At 44.9% G+C, this 22,642-nt stretch overlaps 1 long non-coding RNA gene across 1 annotated transcript; it reads left to right on the forward strand.

Moving 5' to 3' along the window:
• The first annotated feature begins 6,193 nt into the window (after positions 1–6,193).
• LOC120654040 lies at positions 6,194–11,704 on the forward strand. The gene is made up of 3 exons (XR_005666952.1): positions 6,194–6,237; positions 10,599–10,662; positions 11,495–11,704. It is a non-coding gene; the product is annotated as an uncharacterized LOC120654040 (long non-coding RNA).
• Positions 11,705–22,642: the final 10,938 nt, after the last annotated feature.

Below are 22,642 nucleotides of genomic sequence, written 5' to 3' on the forward strand. Positions count from 1 at the left end.
TGATTGCCGCATGGTCGGTATAAACTATCACCTTAGAGTTTACTATGTATGATCTGAATTTTTCGAAGGCGAATACCACGGCAAGCAATTCTTTCTCCGTTGTTGCATAATTAACTTGGGCTTCATTGAGAGTCTTGCTTGCGTAGTAGATAGCATTTACCTTCCCCTCTTTCCTTTGTCCAAGGATGGCTCCTACAGCGTAGTCGCTTGCATCGCACATGATTTCAAAAGGTAGATTCCAATCCGGAGGTTGCATGATAGGAGCACTTATGAGGGATTGCTTGAGTGTTCGAAATGCGTGAAGACAATCACTATCGAAAATGTATTCCACATCTTTTTGGAGAAGTTGTGTCAATGGCTTGGTGATTTTTGAAAAATCCTTTATGAACCTCCTATAGAATCCGGCATGACCGAGGAAGCTCCTCAAAGACTTGATGTCCGTAGGTGGTGGCAACTTCTCAACGGTTTCTATCTTTGCTCTGTCCACCTCTATCCCTCTCTCAGAGATAACATGACCGAGAACAATTCCTTCTTTCACCATGAAATGACACTTCTCCCAATTAAGCACAAGATCAACCTCTCCACACCTTTTAAGAACTTTCTCCAAATTTGCCAAGCAATTTTCAAAGCTAGTACCATGCACCGAGAAATCATCCATGAATACCTCCATAATCTCTTCTATGAAATCTGAAAATATAGCCATCATGCACCTTTGAAAAGATGCGGGCGCATTGCACAACCCAAAAGGCATCCTCCGATATGCAAAAGTTCCATACGGGCAAGTAAATGTGGTCTTATGTTGATCATCCGGATGAATAGGTATTTGGAAGAATCCCGAGTATCCGTCAAGGTAACAAAAGTGTGAATGCTTTGCCAACCTTTCTAGCATCTCGTCAATGAAAGGTAGTGGAAAATGATCCTTCCTCGTTGCCTTATTCAATTTTCTATAATCGATGCACATCCTCCATCCCGTGATGGTTCTTTGTGGTATCAATTGCTCCTTCTCATTTTTCACAACCGTGAGTCCTCCTTTCTTTGGAACGCAATGAACGGGGCTTACCCATTCACTATGTGGCACGGGGTATATTATTCCGGCATTCAACAATTTAATAACCTCCTTCTTCACCACATCACGCATAGCATGGCTCAACCTTCTTTGATGCTCTACGACCGGCTTGTATTGCTCCTCGAGTTGTATACGATGTGTGCAAAAAGCGGGGCTAATACCTTTCAATTCGTTAATCGAGTAGCCGATCACCTTTTTGTGCTTCTTCAATAAATTCAGCAACTTCTATGTCTCTTCCGGGCTCAATTCGTCGCTAATAATCACCGGAAAAGTCTTGCCATCTCCCAAAAATTCATATTTCAATCCCTTGGGTAGTGGCTTCATCTCAACATCGGGCGCACCGTCCTCTTCTTGATCTAATACTCCAATGTCTTCAAATTTTTCTTCCTCCAAATTCCCGTGTTGCGGCTTCAATTCTTCCATTGTTTCCGCTAGTTCTCCATCTTAATCATCTTGAGCGTCTCCATTTTCCAAGGCGCGTTGGAGAGGATCCCTGAAAGAATCGATGGAACAAATACTCTCTACCTCTTCGTAATCAAGAGGTAGAGGTGAAGGAAAAGACGGTTTTGAATGAAATTCGAATGAGCGCTTCTCTCCATCTAGATCAAAAGTGACAATCCCTTTTCCAACATCTAGAACAGCATTTACTAATTTGAGAAAGGGTTTTCCAAGAATTATGCCTTCATGCTCATCATCACTAGCATTAATCACAAAAAAATCGGTAGGAATTTTTTTACCCGCTATAGCTACATTTAGATTTCTAAGCACTCCTAGCAGTTTGATTAATCTACCATCTCCCATGATCAATTTAATGATGGTGGCATCTAGGTTTGATGTTTCATTAAAAAGCTCAACGTAAACCTTGGAACTTAGCACACTAACATGGGCGCCAACGTCACATAAAACATTGCAACATTCTATTCCTTCTATCATGCAATCAACACGAGGTGTGGGTGATGGGTTACCTTCGCCTTGATTGCTTCCAATCGCATATACTTGGGCTATGTGTGCGTAGGGTGACGATTCTGAGTTCACTCCTAGGGTCCTTTTGATCTCCAGCACTTCGTCCAAGTCAATCTCTTCCTCTTTTTCTTCAAAAAGTTTCCGAATAATATCACCGGCTGATTCCTTGCCAAATGTGTATCCCGTGTGATTATCCGGCGGGAAGTCTTCAGCTATCACCTTCGCCATTCCTCGCTGATTTGGATGCGGTCTTGCTTTGTCGAACAATCTTCCGAAGTCAATTGGTATCCAATCCATTTGCTCGAATTCCTTTAGCGATTTGGCGGTGCCCATGGTTCTTCCTTTCTTTTCCGGGTCGTCTTTTGTTGTACTCCGGATTGATGCTTCTTCATTGTGGTTTGTCTCTATGACTTTTCCATGCTTCGGTTGTTCTTCCTTCACTTCCGATGCCTCGTTTCTGAAAATTCCAGCAAGCACCCGCACTTGAGTTTCTTCCTCGGAGCTTGCCAAACATCGTTTTTCCCAATCTCTTCGCATGGCCGCACCCTTGCTGATTTTTTGTAGGAGTTGGGCGGCTTCCGTGAGTGTTTTCTCCATGAGATCTCCTCCTGCACACATTTGGACAAACTGCATGCAGTCGGGGGTTAGGGAAAAGTAAAAGGTATGCAGGAGTACTTCACCAGAAAATCCGAGCTTCGGTCCTTGTTCAATCAATCCATTGAATCTATCCCATGCTTGATCTATCCCTTCTTCTTCTCCTTGCGTGAAGTTGATCACTTGCTTCCGAATATGTTGAACCTTGCTTAACAGAAAGAACCGCTCGCAAAATTTCTTCATCAAGTCATCCCAATTTCCTTTTACCTCGAAGGATGCAAGTGCAAACCATCTTCTCGCTTGTTCTGCAAGTGAGTATGGGAAAAGATTCCATCTAAACCAAGCTAGCGGAACTCTGTCTTGTTGTACCGTGTTGCATAGCATTGTGAACCACTTGATATGTCTATATGGATTGTCCGTCTCATCTCCTCTAAAGGGGTTTGCCGCCGCCATCTTGATGATTTGAGGCTTGATCTCATACTCGGTGGCTCGCAACACCGAATCTGATTTTTGCATGTCGAAGTCCTCCGATCGCGGGCTTGCATAATCCCTTAGTGATTTTTCTCCTTCCTCCACGTGTTGAATGAGATGGCCCATCTAGACAATCAAAACAAAAACAAAAACAAAATTTTTTCTAGAGAAAAAGGTTAGGTGTTAGTAACCAACAAAATTAATACAAAGTTAAACATAGCAAAATCGGTTGTTCCCCGGCAACGGCGCCAGAAAAGCTTGTTGACGCTTCTTAAAGCGCCAATTTACATACCGCAAGCGCACGGATCGTGTATAGCTTTTCCCTTAGAGTATTCCCCCAAGATTTATCAATCCACGGAACAAGTGTATTACTATGCTTAACTAAGCACTAATGATGTTGGTAAAAGATCTATATTGAGTGTATGAGTGTGAAATAGATCTAATCTAACCAATCTAATCTAATCTAGACTAGTGAGCAATGATAGATGTGTGCACAAGATATGAAGAGCATTTATCCATAGGGTCTAGGATCACTAGAGATGTAATCGCCAAGCAACGAAGAACGGATCTAATCTACCAAAGGTGTGTTCCAAGATCAAAACCTTTCCCTCCCGCATACTGTCACTACACGAGGATAATCGGTAACGAATCAACAAGAACACGATAGTTGATGTAATCTAAGTAAACCATGCAAGAGCAAAGCAAACTCAAAGCCAAGTCGCGAACTATTAGGCATCAAAGCATCATCAACAAGAATCGTGATAGATCAATCTCATAAAGGATTCGGCAATTACAACTCAAGATCTCCTTACAACCCCATGAACAAACGAGGACTTTACCCCATGAAGCTAAGCGAAGCGTAGTCGATCATGGTGACGAAATCTCCGGCAAGGGATGGATCCCTTGCTGTCCTCCAACTTGCAGCGGCGCCGAGGGACGATGAGGCCTCCGGTGTCGCCTTTCTCTTGTGTCTAACTCGAATGTATCTCTGGATGCTCTTCTCTGCGATCTCCGCGATCCCTCTACGGTGCCTCTCTTTGACGGCGGCTTCGGGGTATTTATAGGCAGATATGGTCGGTGGTTTTGGTAAAACATAGATTACGGTTGACGCATACTTCGTGCTGAAGAAAACCAAGACCGATTGGGCTCCGAAAAGGGCTAGGCCGGCCGGCCCAAGGACTCCAGGCCGGCCGGCCTGGGCCTTTTCTGGCCCCTTTCGGTCCCATCTTTTGTGTGTTGATTCTTCCTTTTATTCCTCATCTTAGCCCAGTTGTAACCATGCGTCAAAACATCTCCAAAAATGTCCCAATTCCTGTCAAAATGCAACATGCTCCAAAATCCAGGACAAAATCGAAAATGGTCAAGTTCGGGTGCCAAGTGGCGGGTTAGTACATGAATCATCCCGAAGAATTTACCAAAACGACTCCTAATCATATAGTAAAATGGGTACTTAAGGAGCGCCAACACGGGACGTGGACGCCGGAATCAGATGAATTTGCGGCAAAGCTGGTCGAGGTCACCGGAATGGCGGCTCAGACCGATATGGGGTCGATGGAAGCGACGAGGCGGAAGTGGCCGAGGAAGGTCCTAATCTGATACCAACTGTAACAACCCGTGGCCGCTGGCGATCGCCGTGGCGTGAGCGGATCACAGCGAGCACACAGAGATAGGTAGAAGGGCGGGCGGCGGACCCTGAACCCCCCCTATTCGACTTGTTTCACAAGAAGCTGGTTCATAGTTTTCCAGTACAGAGGAACTCGGCCTTTAAGCGCGAGTCGTAGGACACCGACATCCCGGGTCCACAATTACAATAACATAAATGATAAACGCTACTTGAAGCACACGTCGATGGCGCCCTGTGCATTTCCAGCCTTCTCCACTGTAGACGTTACACACCGATGCCCCCGCACGCCTCGAATCCAATGTCGCCACCGCAGGCCATCGAATCTGCCGTCGCCGCTGCCGAGTCGAGTAGCGTGGTCGTGTGGGCTGGGTTTGGGGCCGATGGGGAGGGGAGGTGCGGGGAGGGCGTGGGGTAATTAAACTGGCGGGTGGGCCATGGGCCACGCGGGTCGGATCGGAGGATGGTGTTGGTTGTTTGGTTGGTTTGGGTTGCTGGGTGTAGTATACTATTCTACACATAAAATGTAAATTAGCACATATATATAGTAAGTCTGTTAGGTACTCTGAGTATGGTATAAGCTATTCCATGCCCGAGCCTCCTTCCGCACCCATTTTTCCCTCTACATCCGGTCCGCGCGGCCCGATTTGACTCGCCCCCACCACCCACACAACCACCCACGACACCCAGCTCCCTCCCACCCCCACCCCCTTTCCCTCCCCGCGCCGCGGCAACTCCCTCGTCGTCGCCGCTCCCTCCTCTCCCAGCACCCCCAATCCCGTCGGCGACCCTCGTGTCGTCCCGGCGGTCATCGCCGCTCCTTCACCCCCCACACGCGCCCCCAATCCAGTGCCCCAACTCCCTCATCCCGGCGAATCTCGGCATCCGCGACCCGCGCGGCTCCTCGACCTGCGCCCCTACCACCGCTTCCCGCCTCCCGACGCGGGAAGCAGTAGCAGCGGCGAGCCCTCCCTTCCCTTCGTCCGCGGCGGCGGGCGGCGCATCTCAGCATCCGCGACCCGCGCACCTCCCCGACCTGCGCCTCCCACCGCGGGGAGCAGTGGCGGCGGGCGGAGCAGCAGCAGCTGCGCCGAGCAGGTGCACGAAGCAGCGGTGTTGGCGGTGGCGGAGCAGCGGCGTGCAGCCAGCGGGCGGGCAGCTGGCAGCGGGCTCCCGTACCGCCCCGACAACGACGTCCCCCTCCATGAGCTGCGCGGCGGCATGGCGAGGGCCAGCCACATGCAGCGCGAAGCAGGTCCAGGCGGCCTAGCGCACGGGGGCAGCGAGCAGTGCGTGGCACGCGAGCGCAAGGAGCAGGACGGCACGCAGATGGTCTTGGCGCGGCGCCGTCCAGTTGCTCGCCCCGGCTACTCCCACGCCGTGACGGCGAGCAGCAGACGTCTGCGCCGGGTGCCGATTCCCGTCCTCCTGCTGTTCTGGTACTAGTCTCCTGCCGCACAGCGTCCTCGACTCACCCACCTCCGGCCACCCTGTAGAGACCCTGCGTGGATGGAGCCTTCCGGTGCGTCATTGTCTCCCATTCACTGCTTCCGTCGACTCGTTTTATGTATTTTGATTCCCTACATTTCAGTTTATGCAGTGATCAGTGGATAGCACGAATATTGAAATTTATTCCCAGGTTATAGTTATTGCTAGATTAGATATATGTTTTACGCATAATAATACGCTGCACAATTGACCTAAAGGCAAGATACCTTTAGTTCATTCCCAGATATTACTCAAACTTGCGTGGGTAGTAAAACTCTTACCTCCTTCCTGTTGACGCAAATCTCGGTCAACACATGAACGCACTAAATCGTGCGGCGCGAGAAAGAGCTCGATGCAGCTCTCCCTGCGTGGAGCGGTCAGAACGGTCTAAGGAACCGGTCAGACCGGTCACCGGTGAGAATCGGCGACGGCCGACGAACGCGAACCCGGGAGGGACTCCGTCAGGGTAGGCACATGTAGGGTTGTTCTAGGATCGGCAGGCCACCTAGAACGTCTTCAAACATCACGGAGACGAAGGAAGAACAGCAGATGGGGTTGGAAAAGCTAGGGTTTGGAGAAGAGGATAAAAAGTAGAGTTTGTATTGATTTTTGTTCGATTTATTTTCTAATCGGCCGTGACCCTTTATATTTATAGGGTGGGGTGGACTTATCCCGCAAGAAATCCTGTTTATAGATCTAAATCTATGAAAAACCCTAGTTGTACTCGGACTGGTCAGACCTACCGGTCAGACTAGTCGGACCTACCGGTCAGACCGGTCGGTCCCTGCCGGACAGGCCACAGTGCCTCGACCGGTCAAACCGCTCAGTCAGACCGCTCGGTCAGATCGGTCAGACCGGTTGGTGCCAATTTTAGCTGTCAACATATGCCCCCCTGTTTTTTGGTAAAGCTTGCTTGCCAAAAAACATTCTTCTGAGCCAAAATTGTCTAAGGGCGATGATTAACACTACATCGGCCATTTTTTGTACTAAAGGTGATAAACAATTATCGGCCATATTTTGCTCAAGTCGATGTTGAAACAACTTGTTTGGGCCGCCACACCTTCTTCATTGTCGCTGACGTCTTTGGCACGGCCTCCACTTGTTGTTCCATTGCCTCCTTCTTGCGCATACGTTGCAGCCTTCGCTTCTGAGTATGTGACAAGCCTGAGGGACACCACCTCCGCTGTAAATACTTTGAATCTTGCTCCTTGCTCTTCTCATTCTCTTTGCTGCAATCAACATCTTGTTTGACTGGATTATTGCTAGCAACAATCGGTCTTTGTAGTAATGCATGATTTGGATACATATGAGGATATTGAATATAATATGATTGCATATGCATCCTACTATAATCCATAGGTGTATAAAAGTAAGGATACCAGCAATACCATGGAGCAATCGGTCCACTAGATGAAGTATAATTACCTTGACTCGATTGCTCTTGATGTATTGACGATGATCCCGTATCCTTGACTTCGCTTGGTGGCCCCTTCTGTCTCTGAGCACTCCCTTCCTTCTCATATTTGGCCAAGAGTTCCTTAAAACTTGGCCTTGTCTTGATTTTGGAGGAGTTCCCAGATTTACTGGGTGCACCGGTCAGACCGGTCCCATGACCAGTCAAACCGGTCGAACCGGTCAGACCGCCGCTATGGCCGGTCAGACCGGTCGACTTGTTGTCGGCCTTCTTCTTCTTGTCTTGCCCCCCGAGTATTTTTGCGCCTTGAGAGGTCTGTATTGTCAGCTTCTTTTCAGGTCTTTCATCACCAATAACTACATTTTTCCCTTTTGTCGATTCGGCTTGACTTGGCCGAACTAACACTTTGGGATTATTCAATTCCAACATATGCACCGGGAAAGGATTCTGATCAATTTGCATATTAGGAATAACCAATCATCCTTCATTAATGGCCGATTGAATTTTTCTACGTAACACATTGCAATCATTAGTGGCATGCGAGAAAGTATTATGAAATTTGCAATATGCTCGCCGCTTCAATTCTTCAAGCGGCGGTAATGTATGTGACATCTTGATGTATCCAATCCTATATAACTCATCAAATATCCTCTCGCACTTGGATACATCAAAAGTAAATCGTTCATCTTGCCAATTTTTCTGAATCGGCTTAAGAGCAGAACAAGTAAATGGTTTAGCTTGAGATAGCCAAGCAAACTCAGCAGCATACACATCATTAAACTCATCGTCCGAACAATTTGAATTGCATTCTAAAGCATGCACACTAGAACGATGATGCATATGAGATTCTTGAGACTCTTTGCTTTGGCTTTCTATAGCCAAAGCTCTTTGATGCACCTGAGTAACAGTAAAGAAATCATAGCCCTCTAATCTTTCTTTAATATGAGAGCACAAGCCATTAAAAGCCAAATCAGCTAAATCCTTTTTCTGCAATATTCACACTAAAGCATCAGTTTTTTGTATCGCGGAATCGTCTTATATAATCATTGACAGATTCATCACGCGTTTGTCTAACCGATGTCAAGTGAGACAATTTAATCTCATCATGCCCACAGAAAAAGTGCTCATGGAACTTCTGCTCTAATTGTTCCCATGAGCCAATAGAATTAGGTGCCAAAGATGAAAACCATGAGAAAGCGGTTCCAGTTAGAGATAAAGAAAATAAACGCATTTTCAACTCGTTTATTGAACCAGCTTCTCCTAATTGGGCAAGATACTGACTAATATGCTCAAAAGTACTCCTAGTATCTTTCCCACTGAATTTAACAAACTCAGGCAACCTAAAACCAGCAGGGTATGCAACCGAATCAGACGGAGTAGGATACGTCTTTTGGTATGTACGGGTTTTACTTCTAACATCCACTCCAAAACTTTCTCAAAGCAGATTAGCCAAATCATTCTTATAATCAGTAAGCATTTTATCGAAATTACTCGAAGAATTTGGCTGTGTGGATGTAGATACCTCACGCTGGTTTGGAACAAACTGACCGGATGGATCGGTCGGACCGGTCGGTACGATCGGTCGAACCGGTTGGGGGGAACCGGTCTGACCGGACTGATATACCGGTTTGACCGGTCTCTGCCGGTTTTGCCAACGCTGCACATATCGGTCGAACATCTCGTCGGAGATAGGACCGGTGTGTGGCACTGAATTCCTGGAGATTTCTGGTGGTGTGTACTGAACAATCTCGATTATTCGGCTAATGTTGGTTGAACCAGGAATACTCATAATAGGATCAGTGTACGTGGGTGTAACAGTTTGATCACTGAAATAATTCATCGGCATCCCATATTGAGGTTGACTCGTAGGAGATGCTGCCGATGGTTGAGGAACATAAAATTCAGAAGTAGAAACAGATGGAGGTTCATCGGCTGATTCTGGTTTCTTACCAGCCGATTCCCTTTCCTTAGAGCTAAGCCAATTAACCCCATAAACATCACACTCAGCTAGCAATTTCTAAATTTGTTCCATAGTAACACCAGAAGGTGAAGCAGTTGCAGCAGGTATTATCTCAGTAGATGCATCCGAGGAGGTAGAAGCGAAGTCGATCTCCTTGATCTTGGTGACTTTGCCGCGTCGATCGACCTTGATGCTCGCAAGCGCCGCTTGTAGATCTTCTTCATCGCGCTTCTTCTTGCGTTCCTCTAGTAGCAGACGGACGTCTTCTGGAAGATGCTCGTATGTCGAAGGGATGATGTTCTCCTTGTCGATTTCTGTGTTGGAGCCCATCTTCTTTGGAGTAGATTAGATCGGTTTTATTAACCAAGATCTTTCTTCCCCAGCGGAGTCGCCAAAAAGTATGTTGACGCAAATCTCGGTCAACACACGAACGCACTAGATCATGCGGCGCGAGAAAGAGCTCGATGCAGCTCTCCCTGCGTGGAGCGGTCAGACCGGTCTAAGGAACAGGTCAGACCGGTCGCCGGTGAGAATCGGCGACGGCCGACAAACGCGAACCCAGGAGGGACCCCGTCAGGGTAGGCGCATGTAGGGTTGTTCTAGGATCGGCAGGCCACCTAGAACGCCTTCAAACGTCGCGGAGACGAAGGAAGAACAACAGATGGGTTGGAAAAGCTAGGGTTTGGAGAAGAGGATAAAAAGTAGAGTTTGTATTGATTTTTGTTCGATTTATTTTCTAATCGGCCGAAACCCTTTATATTTATAGGGTGGGGTGGACTTATCCCGCAAGAAATCATGTTTACAGATCTAAATCTATGAAAAACCCTAGTTGTACTCGGACTCTGTCTGGACCAGTCAGACCGGTTGGACCTACCGGTCAGACCGGTCGATCCCTGCCGGACAGGCCACAATGCCTCGACCGGTCAGACCGCTCGGTCAGACTGGTCGGACCGGTTGGTGCCAATTTTGGCTGTCAACACTTCCATCTACTTTTCATGTACTAATATCTGTGTATGTGCAGATTCGCTGCTGTCACACACTGAAGACGTTCAGCGTGGTTCGCCATGGGACCACTCAACTAGAAGGTCATAGGCGCATCAATTTTTTTAATTGTCAGTGGAATTCTTAAATATGTGTCCTCTTTACCACATATATTGGCTTGGCACTTCAATTTCAAAACTTTTTAGACTGAGTGCCTCCGATTCAAAATATGACCCAATCATTCTTCCTGTAAGTTTTCTTGCAGTTCATCTTTTTATTTGGATGTTCATAAATGGTAACACACATTTCGACAAGATATCTGCCTTCTGCCATTAAGTTCACGGATGTGGGACAAAATTGTCCCCACTGTCCCGCCCTATCCTTTTGCGTGTCTTGTCCCACCCTATCCTTTTGTGTGTAATGTATCACAATCAAGTCTAGGTAATTTTTTACAAGAGTTGTTCTAGATGTGTCTTAGCTGTGAGCTAGTTTGCTATGAAAGGATTTATTGAGCGAAACCACAAAACAAGATGATCTCATTCTTGCATTTTACATAGGGCCTGGTTTTCAGATGCCATTTGTAGTTTTTATGCCATCACAATCAGTTGTGCCGGCACATTGATCTTGTAACAGTAGTTTCGTTTTTAGTGGAATAAGAACTACTTGTAACCTTTGTTGCACCTCCATGCTACTACACTAGTGTTGTTGTTTGCAGCATATAGGTCATCGCGATGTTTGTATGTTCCTCAGATAAATTATGTGCCTTCACTTATGAATCCCTATCTTGTTCTTGATGTGCTTAAGATGCAGTATTGGGGACACCTTATAAAAAAGGTGTAGTAGCGAGACTTAAATACTAAACAAAGTTGAACTTATGCTGTTATGTGCAATTGCATGCTGTTTTAGCATTTCATTTGTAGATGTTGTACCTTTCAGGGAGGAACTGCTGGAGTTGAGCGGCTGCACAGGTCAAGAATTTTGAAGAAGTTACTCTAAGAACAAAAGCAAGCTGGCAGGATGTATGGTGGGGTCTGTTCTCTGAAGGTCTTGCAGCTGCAAGGTTTACTTGTGGTGAGATTCTAAGACTCAAAACTCACGGCACCTCTATTGTTCAGAAGTGGCCTCGGTTGCGGCGGCGGCGGCATTGGTCAGCATGCGGATGCGGGGAATCAGCCAGCGGTGACGGCATGGAGCTGGCAGCTGTGGGGGATCCAACGGCGACGGCATCGAGCAAGCTGTTACGAGGTATCTGGAGGTGGGAACGAGTTTCACATCACCGGATCGGCAAGTGCAGCTGTGTACGGTGGTGGAATTCCACGTATAATACAGACAAATCCAATCCAGTTGTTTGATTTTGTGAGTGATTTATTTGATTTTCGATCCCAACTTTCTGCATCACCTACCTGTTCAACATGGCTGTAGCTCTTAGTCGATCTGATTGAGCCTAATGACTTCATGTGTACATCCAAAATTTGTAGAGACTGGACTAGCCAACCAAATATTTGGTACTAGGCCAAATCCTGGATCGTTTAATTGCCTAATGCCTTATATATGAGATCATATGTTCAGATCAATATACTTGCTAATCTAACTCAAGAGAGGAAATAATGGTTCATTGTACTATATTTTGTCTGATAAATGTCTTGTTCCATCTATATGCTTGTGATACATGCCCTATGCCTTTGATTGATTTGTGTAAACAATGACTTTGGTATTCAATGTTCTGCTAGGTGATGAAAGGAAAAATAATTAAAATCTGGGCACACGTAGTTTGCACTATCAAACTCTGCAGCTAATGGAGGCATTACCAGTTCATCAGGTCAAGGGAGATAACTGCAATTGTATTTGGACATTAGTGGATTAGCATGTATCTCATTCCCATCTTTCTCATGAACCAATTGCCAGTTCTTGCGGTAACCGTGCAGTCTCACACTCAGTATTTTGAGGTATGATGCACCTCAGTCAGTTTAGCAATATGAGCCATGTTTGGTCCACCAGTGTGTGGTAGTTCAGAGATGCAATGCGCACAAATTTAGCTCTAGAAAATTCAACATTGCCTGGATTTATTTTCTTTCAAAGGTTGCAAGTTTCAACGTAATAAATGGAGAATCTTCATCCAAGTCAAACTTGGATTGATCTTTGGAAGTTTGAAATTCTTCAAGAAATACTTATATATTTTACTTATTGTTGACACTCAAAATTGGCATGACCTGAAGTAGGCAAGATAAAAGCCAAAATAGCCAATTCAATATTAACTCTTATTATTTTGCAAGTTTGCATATATGACCATTGTGCAGGATATGGAGATCGTTTTGGGATATTCTGGATATGATTTTCATCAATGAGACAAAGATGGGCACAAAAAGGCATCAAGATGAGGTCAAATATTGGGTTTTAATGCACCAAGATGAAGCCCTCGTCGAGACGATCGAAACAGACATATGGATCGCCTAATTCAGAGTCCGGGTGTAGGAGTTATGGCACCAGGAAGTTCGCCTATCTGGGCAAAACCGGTCTGACCGGATTTGGGTACCGGTCTGACCGGTTTTGGCTGTTGTGCAGCACGAGGAGTCCGGTCTAACCGGATTTAGGGACCGATCTGACCGGTTTTTAGCAGATTAGTCAGAATTGGAGTTGTAATTTGATTCTAGGTCGGTTTGTAACATATTTTTGACCTCCCACGGGTATAGACCTTCCCACACTATAAATATAAAGGGCTATGGCCGATTGAGACACACCCAATCGAACAATACAAAATACATCTACTTTTTACCTCTAAACCCTAGTCTTTTCCAATCTCCCTTGCTGTCCATCGTGATCTCCACGGCCATTGATGGCGTCCTAAGCTCGCTGGTCGACCTAGGGCACGTCCGGCGACGTTCACGCCCTGACGGGGTCCCTCCCGGGCGAGAGCTTCGACGGCCTTTGCTAGTTTGCTCGTAAACTAGTCGTTCTTCATCACGTAAGCGCGTTGGTTATCCTTTGCTAGTTTGCTCGTAAACCTTGCCGCTCTTCACCACGTAAGTGTGATACTTATCCCTCGAGACGACCGATTCCAGCGAAACCCTAGAAACCGGTCTGACCGGTTTGCTCAACCGGTCTAACCTGTCCGTGTGGCCTTGCAGCTCTTCGGTCCCTTTGCGACTCGCACGTTCGAGTGCTCTTGTGTGTTGACCGAGATTTGCGTCAACACATTTTGGCGACTCCACTGGGGAAGATAATTCTGGTTATTAAAGCAACCGAATTTTTCTACCCTAACCCTGTGTTAATTGATCTACTATTTTGGTTCGCCCTTGTTATTGCATCTGGTCTCTTTAGACCGATTGCAAATATAATTGTGGTATTGCATCAGGCTGCTCAAGCCGATTGCACTCCACTTTGCTTGCTGCTGTATATCAAAGACCAAAAGAAAATACAAAGTGTTGGTTATTGATTGCTTGGATTATCAAATATATCTGGATTTATTGATTACAAGACCAGAAGTATCAAGACCTATTAAGAAGTATACATGGCGGGTTATTCATATGTACCACAACAATATTACTACAACATGCCTGAGGTACAGTTTGCAAATGAGTTGAGTAATTCTAGCATTAATTTTGCAAACACCATGAATTCTCGTGTTGATGTTGCTAGTCATTATAGTAGATATGTTATTGCGTCGGCTAGTCATTATTCAGATAATGCTTCTCATCGTGCATATTATAATGCTGAAAATTGTATGCAAAAGCCTATGTCGCATAATATGTCTGCTTTGGGATTTAATTCTACTGCTAGTAACATGCAACACGTAAATCATTACACATCGGTGGAACAAGGTCAAGTACCGATATATAATTACCAAGGCCAAACTAGTGTGGTAAGTTCGGCCGTTCAGTATGAAACATCTCATGCCGCTAATTCTTATAATATACATGGAGGTATTTCACCTATTTATTCATCGGCAGCACACATACAATTTGTGAACCCCTCAGGGGGCATGCCGATGAATGAGAAAATTGGCCATGCTAATACCAGCGCTCCGGCCAATTGTTCTCAAATGTCATATGCTACACAATATGGCTCTGATAGTCATAATTCGGTCTCTTATGCTATTACTAGTTCCAACCGAATTAATGAAATTTCAGCACCATATTCGAATCCTAATATTTATGATTCGGCATCTTATGCTTCCAATAATGCTGACCGAATTATTAAAAATTCAGCACCATATTTAAGTCCTAATATGCATAATTTGGCTTCCTATGTTTTCAATAATGACAGCCGGGTTAATGCAAATTCAGCATCATGTGCAGCTCCTAGTGTTAATGATTCGGCTTCCTATGATTTTCATAATGCCAGCCGAATTAGTAAGAATTCAGCACCTTATGTGACTTCCAGTATTCATGATTCGGCCTCGCATGTTACTCCTAACTCTAGCCGAACCCATGAGAATTCAGCAGGTGCATGTTTGTCATTGAGTGACTCACCTTCTCCATCTGAGCTTGATATGGATGTGCTTTGGCCTGATTTTCATAAGCATTGCACTTTCATTTATGATCCACAATTTGTCAAGTTTAATGGAGGGGATGGTGCGAGCACCTGGGAACATATCAATCAATATGTAGAAAAATTGGAAGGTGCTACAGATCTTGTGAAATCTGTTTTGTTTCCTTGGTCATTAGCTGGAGCTGCGTCTTTATGGTTTAAATCATTATCTGATCATGAGATTTATACGTGGTCCCTGTTAGAGCAAAAGTTTCATGACCGCTTTTCTAACGATGTTAAAGATGATTCGGATGTGAGTATTAATTCTTGTTCCGAATCTGTTTTGTCAAAAGGAATAGATCTAGTTGTAGAAAAGCATGTCAAGCATAAAGGGACAGCTCAGCTAGATTTCTCTAAAGCCAAAGGACCCATTACTTTGGCTAGTTTGACTCATGTTAGAGAGGATGGTGATCGTAATGGAGAATGTGATATAATCGAACAATGTTCGGTTGCTGGAGTAGAGACACATCCTTTGCTTTCTCCTGGACAACGGGAACTGAAAGCCGCTGAAGCTCCTGCCCAGGCGGCTAATCAGAATGAAGTCCAAACATCGGACTGTCTGGTGGCACCTAACGGACTGTCCGGTGCTGAGATGTTGTCAGCAGCAGGCCCTGATTCAACATCTCAGACCACAGAGGCAGCCACATCTGTTGTGGATCCAAAAGCTAAAGACAAGAGGGAGGCTATGGGGCATCACCGCCATCATCAGGAAGGACGGGACATGATTCGGGTGAAGCCGCCGCGTCTCTCTAGCACGTTCAACAAGGTAAAACTTACAAGCGCTTTACCTAGTTCTCAATCTGATCATGTGTCTTCTGTTGATAAATCCATTAGTGATATTATCTTGCATAATTTTGAAAGATCGATTGAGATTTGTAATTTGCTTGTTAACAATAAGATGGTTTCAAAAGGGATCGACCGATGTTCTATTCGAATTAGAAAGGCCGATAATAGTAATATGTTGACTTTTAAGTTTGATCCATCTTTATTGCCAAAGTTTTTATCTACTTGGTTTGTTTGTGGTAATCCTAAATCTAAGAGAAGAAAACCAAAGATGACTTGTGTCGAGAAGGCCGATGATAATATCTTAGCTAGTTCTAAATCATCGTGCCAAGAAACCACAAGCAAATGTATGGCCGAATGGATTTGTGAGAAATCTGAACCATTCGTTTGCCCAGCTCTAAAGCCGTCTCCACAAAAGGATCGGCTAAAGAAAATTAAGTATACTTTTGATTTGACTTTGAGTGATCATATATTTGATGCCTTGCTGGAGCATAATCTTATTAGAATAGTTGATCACCGAGTCATGCCATCACCTCAGAGCTTAGAAGTAGAGACATATTGCAAGTTGCATAATTCTTTTGATCATAACACTAGTAATTGCAATATGTTTCGTCGGCTAATACAATCGGCTATAAACAAAGGACGATTGAGATTTGCAGAGAATCAGGAAGATGACCAGTTGAGTTCAATTGGTCGTGATGGCAGTAGTAAACCAAATCGTCTTAATTCATCCAAAGATCAAAAGACGATTGATGAGGAAAGCAGTTCGAGTCCCCCAAGTGATGGTGGAGGTAGTGTTTGTGATGTGCATATGAATTCTACAAGTTGCAATGACTCCACCAAGGTTGTAGAGAAGACATTAAGTGCTGGGGGGCAAGAGAGTGTTTCTTCACTGAATCGGGGGCCGATTCACCCTGCTGGCCAGGGAATACCGGACTGTCCGGTGATGTCCACTGGACTATCCGGTGCAACACCGGACTATCCGACAGCTACTACCGGACTGTCCGGTGGGGGGCATGTTAAACCAGATATGCCCAATATGCCAAATTTAAAATATTTTGGAGGTACAGGTCGTAATCAACAGAAAGGTAAAAGGCCAAAGATTACTTTTGAGCAACTTCTGGCTAAGTACCTGAGGCAGAACGAGGCAAAGGGTGTTGATCAAACCGGCAATGTCAAGTCATCAAAAACACCTTTGAAGTCTTCAAGATCACCTCCAATGCGCAGATTTGAAGATTGGGATTGGCAAGGAGAAGGGTTTCATGCAGTAGCAACATATTCTCCTTTTGAGCCGCCAATGCCAATGCAGTTTGGTTCAGCTCCAACGTACTTTCATCCTTATTCATCTTGGGGCTGGTATGATTCAAATTCATATTCTTCTTCACATTTTAGACCACATAATGTAGAGTATTCAGCTCCTAGCAATTCTGATTTTGGAAAACAACCATATAACAAAGACCATTTTATTCCTAAAAATCGGTCTGGAGCTCAAAATAAAAATAAAGTGGTCAAGCAAGCTTATGTGGTGAAGAAGGATAATAGAAAAGGTAAAGGTTCAGATCTGAATTCATATGTTGCAAAGCCGAATAAAGTATTAGATACTTCGGCTAGTAGTGCCAAAACAGTAGAAAAATCAGCTAGCAATATTGTAGGCACTAAATCTGAACCGAGAAATTTTAATGTACCAAATGTTGATAAAGACGTGTTGCTGTCCAAAACTAAATCACAACCGAGAAGCTCACTCGGTTTATCAAATTGGCGCAAGAAGAAGCTAGAGAAACTCAGTACGTGTGAGTTGAAGAAAAGGAACATGACTTGGGTTCCTAAAGGGAGTTCTCAAGCTCAAAACAAGGATGGTGCTCGTGTGAAAAGTGAGATGGATGCAAGCAAAAAGAAGAAGGCCAAGATCTCAACTGAAATGTTTGCTCCAAATCATCAGAGTTATTGGTCATTGCATCATCCATATTTCTCAGTCGTGCCACATATAGGTATGTCATCGCAAGGTATGTTCGGTTATCCCTCATGGCATTATTTTAATCCATATATGTCTTCGTGCTATGGAGGGATGCAACCGAGTTATTATGCATATGGATAAATTTCAATATGTTTGCTACTTTTATAAGGCCGAAGTATTTTAGTTGCTGGTAATTATGTTATTGTTTACATAATACTTGTTATGCTTCACTTCGGTTATATTTATTCTTGGGATGAGCATGCTCGTTATATTTGCTTGTTAATATTCGGCTGTTGTTTAAATTGCAACACCTATGCATAATTGATATAGCCGATTGATTTCAAGTAAATTGATTATGTTGATCATATAGCCAATGTCTGAATTCGAGTTTGTGTATCATTGATTTGGCTAATGTGTTATTTTCCATGTGAGCAAGTTATATAGTTCAAAAAGTATCCTTGTTCTCAGTGATTGACATAGCCGATGAATTTTTTCTCATCATCGTGCTAAGTATTTGTCCCCAATCATGGCATGGCTTTGATGCTCGGGGGGCAAGACCGATGTTGGCTAACTCTGCCAACGCCGGACAGTCCGGTTCTAGCTACCGGACAGTCCGGCAGTGCATCGGATTGTCCGATAGGTATGCTAAGTTGAGGAGCATTGCAAAGACTGATTGTTTTCATAATGATTTGGTCGATTTAGGCATATGTGGTGAAGATGGTTCTAGCCATTGCATCAAGTATTCATAGCCGAGGTGGTGTGTACTCAGGCTTGTATCTCACTCATCATGTGCAAATGAAAACAGCAAGGATGATATTGTTATCCTGGTTAGTACCAAGTAACATGACCGATGAAGTTTTATTGGTTTTAGAATAAAAACATAGATGATGTACTAGTATTAGTCATCGGTCTTCTATGATTTTGGCCAAAAGAGATGTTTCTTGGTACGTAAACTTTACCAAGAAACAGAGGGGCATATGTTGACACTCAAAATTGGCATGACCTGAAGTAGGCAAGATAAATGCCAAAATAGCCAATTCAATATTAACTCTTATTATTTTGCAAGTTTGGCATATATGACCATTGTGCAGGATATGGAGATCGTTTTGGGATATTCTAGATATGATTTTCAATAATGAGACAAAGATGGGCACAAAAAGGCATCAAGATGAGGTCAAATCATGGGTTTTAATGCACCAAGACGAAGCCCTCGTCGAGACGATCGAAACGGACATATGGATCGCCTAATTCAGAGTCCGGGTGTAGGAGTTATGGCACCAGGAAGTTCGCCTATCTGGGCGAAACCGGTCTGACCGGATTTGGGGACCGGTCTGACCGGTTTTGGCTGCTGTGCAGCACAAGGAGTCCGGTCTGACCGGATTTAGGGACCGGTTTGACCGGTTTTTAGCAGATTAGTGCGAATTAGAGTTATAATTTGATTCTAGGTCGGTTTGTAACATATTTTTGACCTCCCACGGGTACAGACCTTCCCACCCTATAAATATAAAGGGCTATGGCCGATTGAGACACACCCAATCGAACAATACAAAATACATCTACTTTTTACCTCTAAATCCTAGTCTTTTCCAATCTCCCTTGCTGTCCATCGTGATCTCCACGGCCATTGATGGCGTCCTAAGCTCGCTGGTCGACCTAGGGCACGTCCGGCGACGTTCACGCCCCGACGGGGTCCCTCCCGGGCGAGAGCTTCGACGGCCTTTGCTAGTTTGCTCGTAAACTAGTCGTTCTTCGTCACGTAAGCGCGTTGGTTATCCTTTGCTGGTTTGCTCGTAAACCTTGCCGCTCTTCACCACGTAAGTGTGATACTTATCCCTCGAGACGACCGATTCCAGCGAAACCCTAGAAACCGGTCTGACCGGTTTGCTCAACCGGTCTAACCGGTCCGTGTGGCCTTGCAGCTCTTCGGTCCCTTTGCGACTCGCACGTTCGAGTGCTCTCATGTGTTGACCGAGATTTGCGTCAACACTTGTTAATGTGTGATGCTGCACTACCAGAGGAAGGAGGTGAAGATATAGGAGTGGGTGAGTTGCCAGAAATCTAAATGACTAAATTTGGGCTGGCTGCTCAGTGCGGTGTGATTGTTGATGAGTTTATTGCTGCACTGAGATCATCTGATACAATCATCATAGGTGAGGCAAGAGCAGGCGCATTGGAGCAAATTAGGATGGTTGATATGATTCTCAGTATGTTGTGCATTCGGACGTGTGGATAATCTATCCAGAAGTCTCTTAATGACTACCTTCTTTGCAATGAAAATTCTGGAATACTGTGATTGTGATGGTGAAGGTCATGGCTGCCTAAATTAAAGACTAATATAAATCTGGTAAGCATAGTATACTATTTTCCTAAACTACATCCCATTTCTGCAATACCCCAATTTTCTTTTTAAAATATTATAATTATGCTTTCTTGCAGGCACGATCAGCTAGGATGAGGGATGAGATGCTGCATTACCGACGAGCTTCTCTAATTTAGTATTGGAGGGTTCCTCTTCCATTTAAATATTTATCAGTAGTGTGTGCTAGCTAGATTAGTTTCCCTGTGCCTCCTCCTTTCATTGTCCATATATACATGTTACCTTGTTACACAAATTAACTCGGTGAACAAATATGCTGCTAGTAAAGTCAGTCTGTTGTATTCGAGGGTGTTCTTCTGCCTATCTGTGATCCATTCTCTCACAAATTCTTTTGCCAATGCATTTTTCAAAAACAATGTTCCGAGGCGGAGACAGGCAGAGATAGCATTTCCAGTACTTAGCGATCATTTCCTCCGGAGATTAGGATTTAGGAGCGATGCTTGGCGGAGACGTGCGCTTCTGCGACTGAGAGCAAAGAACAAGCGCTGCCTGCTCGGTCCACGTACACGTCGGTCAAGAAAAAAACCAGACGGGCTCGGTCAAGAAAAAAACCAGACGTGCTCGCTCCTGTGCGTGCGGGTGCACCGCGTCAGAATGGCTCGCGCTCGAAGAAAAACCGCTAGCGGGCTGCGTGAGGGGGGGCGCTTGCGTGCGCGCCACCGGTTGGCTTGGGTATGGAATAAGGGTAGGGATTAGCCCTATATATATATATATATATATATATATATATATATATATATATATATATACCTATGTGCTAATCTACACCCTAGGTGTAGAATAGCATTCTACAGCCAGCACCCAACGGACCCAACCGGCCAACCAACCCACCCAGCCGCCCTCCCACGCCAGACCCATCCAAACCCGCCCGGCCCAGTTTAGCCCATCCCCACTTCAATTACCCACTCGTCTCGTCTCCCCTCCAACCCACCCCACTGGATCCAAATCGCCGCGGTGCGGAAGAGCAGCAGCCCCGAGCAGGAGGGAGTGTGGCGGCCTTGAGCAGCGAAAGCACGGCGGCCCCATGGGCGCATCGGCTGCAGTGGCATTGAGTGGCATGGCGCAGAGGCAGCTAGCGGACACGGAGGCTGCGGCGGCGCTGAGCAGCATGGCGCGAAGGTTGCGAGCGGCGGGGGCTCATCGACGTCCTCGAGCGGCCGGGGTGCAGCGCCGGCAACGGAGAGCGGCGGTCACAGGCTGCGTGATGAGCGCGGTCACCCCGCCCACGCCCCTTCCCGTGCATGACCCCCGACGAGGAGGTGCTGGCGCGGAGCAGGATGCGTGAGGCTGCGTGCCAGCAGCTTGGATATCCGCATCCAGATGCACGCCATGGACTAGATTTTGCAAGGTGCATTCCCATCCAATGGTTAGTTGGTTACTGAACATTCAGCTTGGATCGGCGTTGGGCAGGATGCACATTTTATCAGTGATTACTGAACATTTTGATGCTCTAAACCGCACTGAATGTTGGCTAGTTCAGCCATTAGTTTTTAAATTTATTAGGATTTTAGTATGTGTAATTTGTTAGTTTCTGGGATAGTCAGTACCTTTTTTTTGGATTCCCTAGTGCTGATGATCTGGACCTAGTAGTTAGTCTAGTAGTTCAGGAGTTATTACTACTGAACTACTGGGTCAAACAACGAAATATTAGACCACCGAACAATATAAGTTTGAATACAGCTCCGTAACTACTGCAACTAAAAAAATACTGAGCTCGTCTAATTTTATATTCAGTAACTCAAATTAACATAATTTTAAAGGCGGATTACTGAACCATCTAGAGTGGATACTGATCTGGATGGCGGAATGTTGATTCTCTAAATTTAGTTTTTAGGCTAGTAGTTTTGTAAGGATTTAGTATCAATAATTTGTTAGATTTAGTAGTTAGTCTAGTATTTTTTATTACTGAGCATTGATGATCTTAACCGAGTAGTTAATCTAGTAGTTCTATTAGTATTTTTAGTTCAATAATTTGTTATTTCAAGCACAATTGTTCTTTTTCTGTTAGTTTTAGTGGTTAGACTAGTATTTTTTTAGTATTAGTAATTGTACGATTTAGTATCAGTAATTAGGATTTAGTATCAGTAATTTTTTAGGTTTCGTAAACAGACCAGTATTATTTTTTATTACCGTGCATGGTGACAAAGAACTAAACCCCAATTCTGCCAGATATGGGGTCATCCTACCGCCCTCACTTATGGTATGTCTCCAGTAATCCAGTAATACTTACACATATCAGTAATCCCTCGATACCTTAGGTGTATCAGTAATTCGTTAGGTTTTGAGATAGCCCAGTATTTTTTCTTTTTGTTATTTTTGGATGCTTGACGATAAAGATCTAATCCCTAATTCTTCCGAATATGGGATCATTCTAGCGCCCTCGCTTACGATATGTCTCCAGTAATCCAGTAATACTTACAAATGCCCCCCAATACTTTGTATA

The sequence above is a fragment of the Panicum virgatum genome, chromosome 1N (genome assembly GCF_016808335.1).
Source record: "Panicum virgatum strain AP13 chromosome 1N, P.virgatum_v5, whole genome shotgun sequence".
Lineage (NCBI taxonomy): Eukaryota > Viridiplantae > Streptophyta > Magnoliopsida > Poales > Poaceae > Panicum > Panicum virgatum.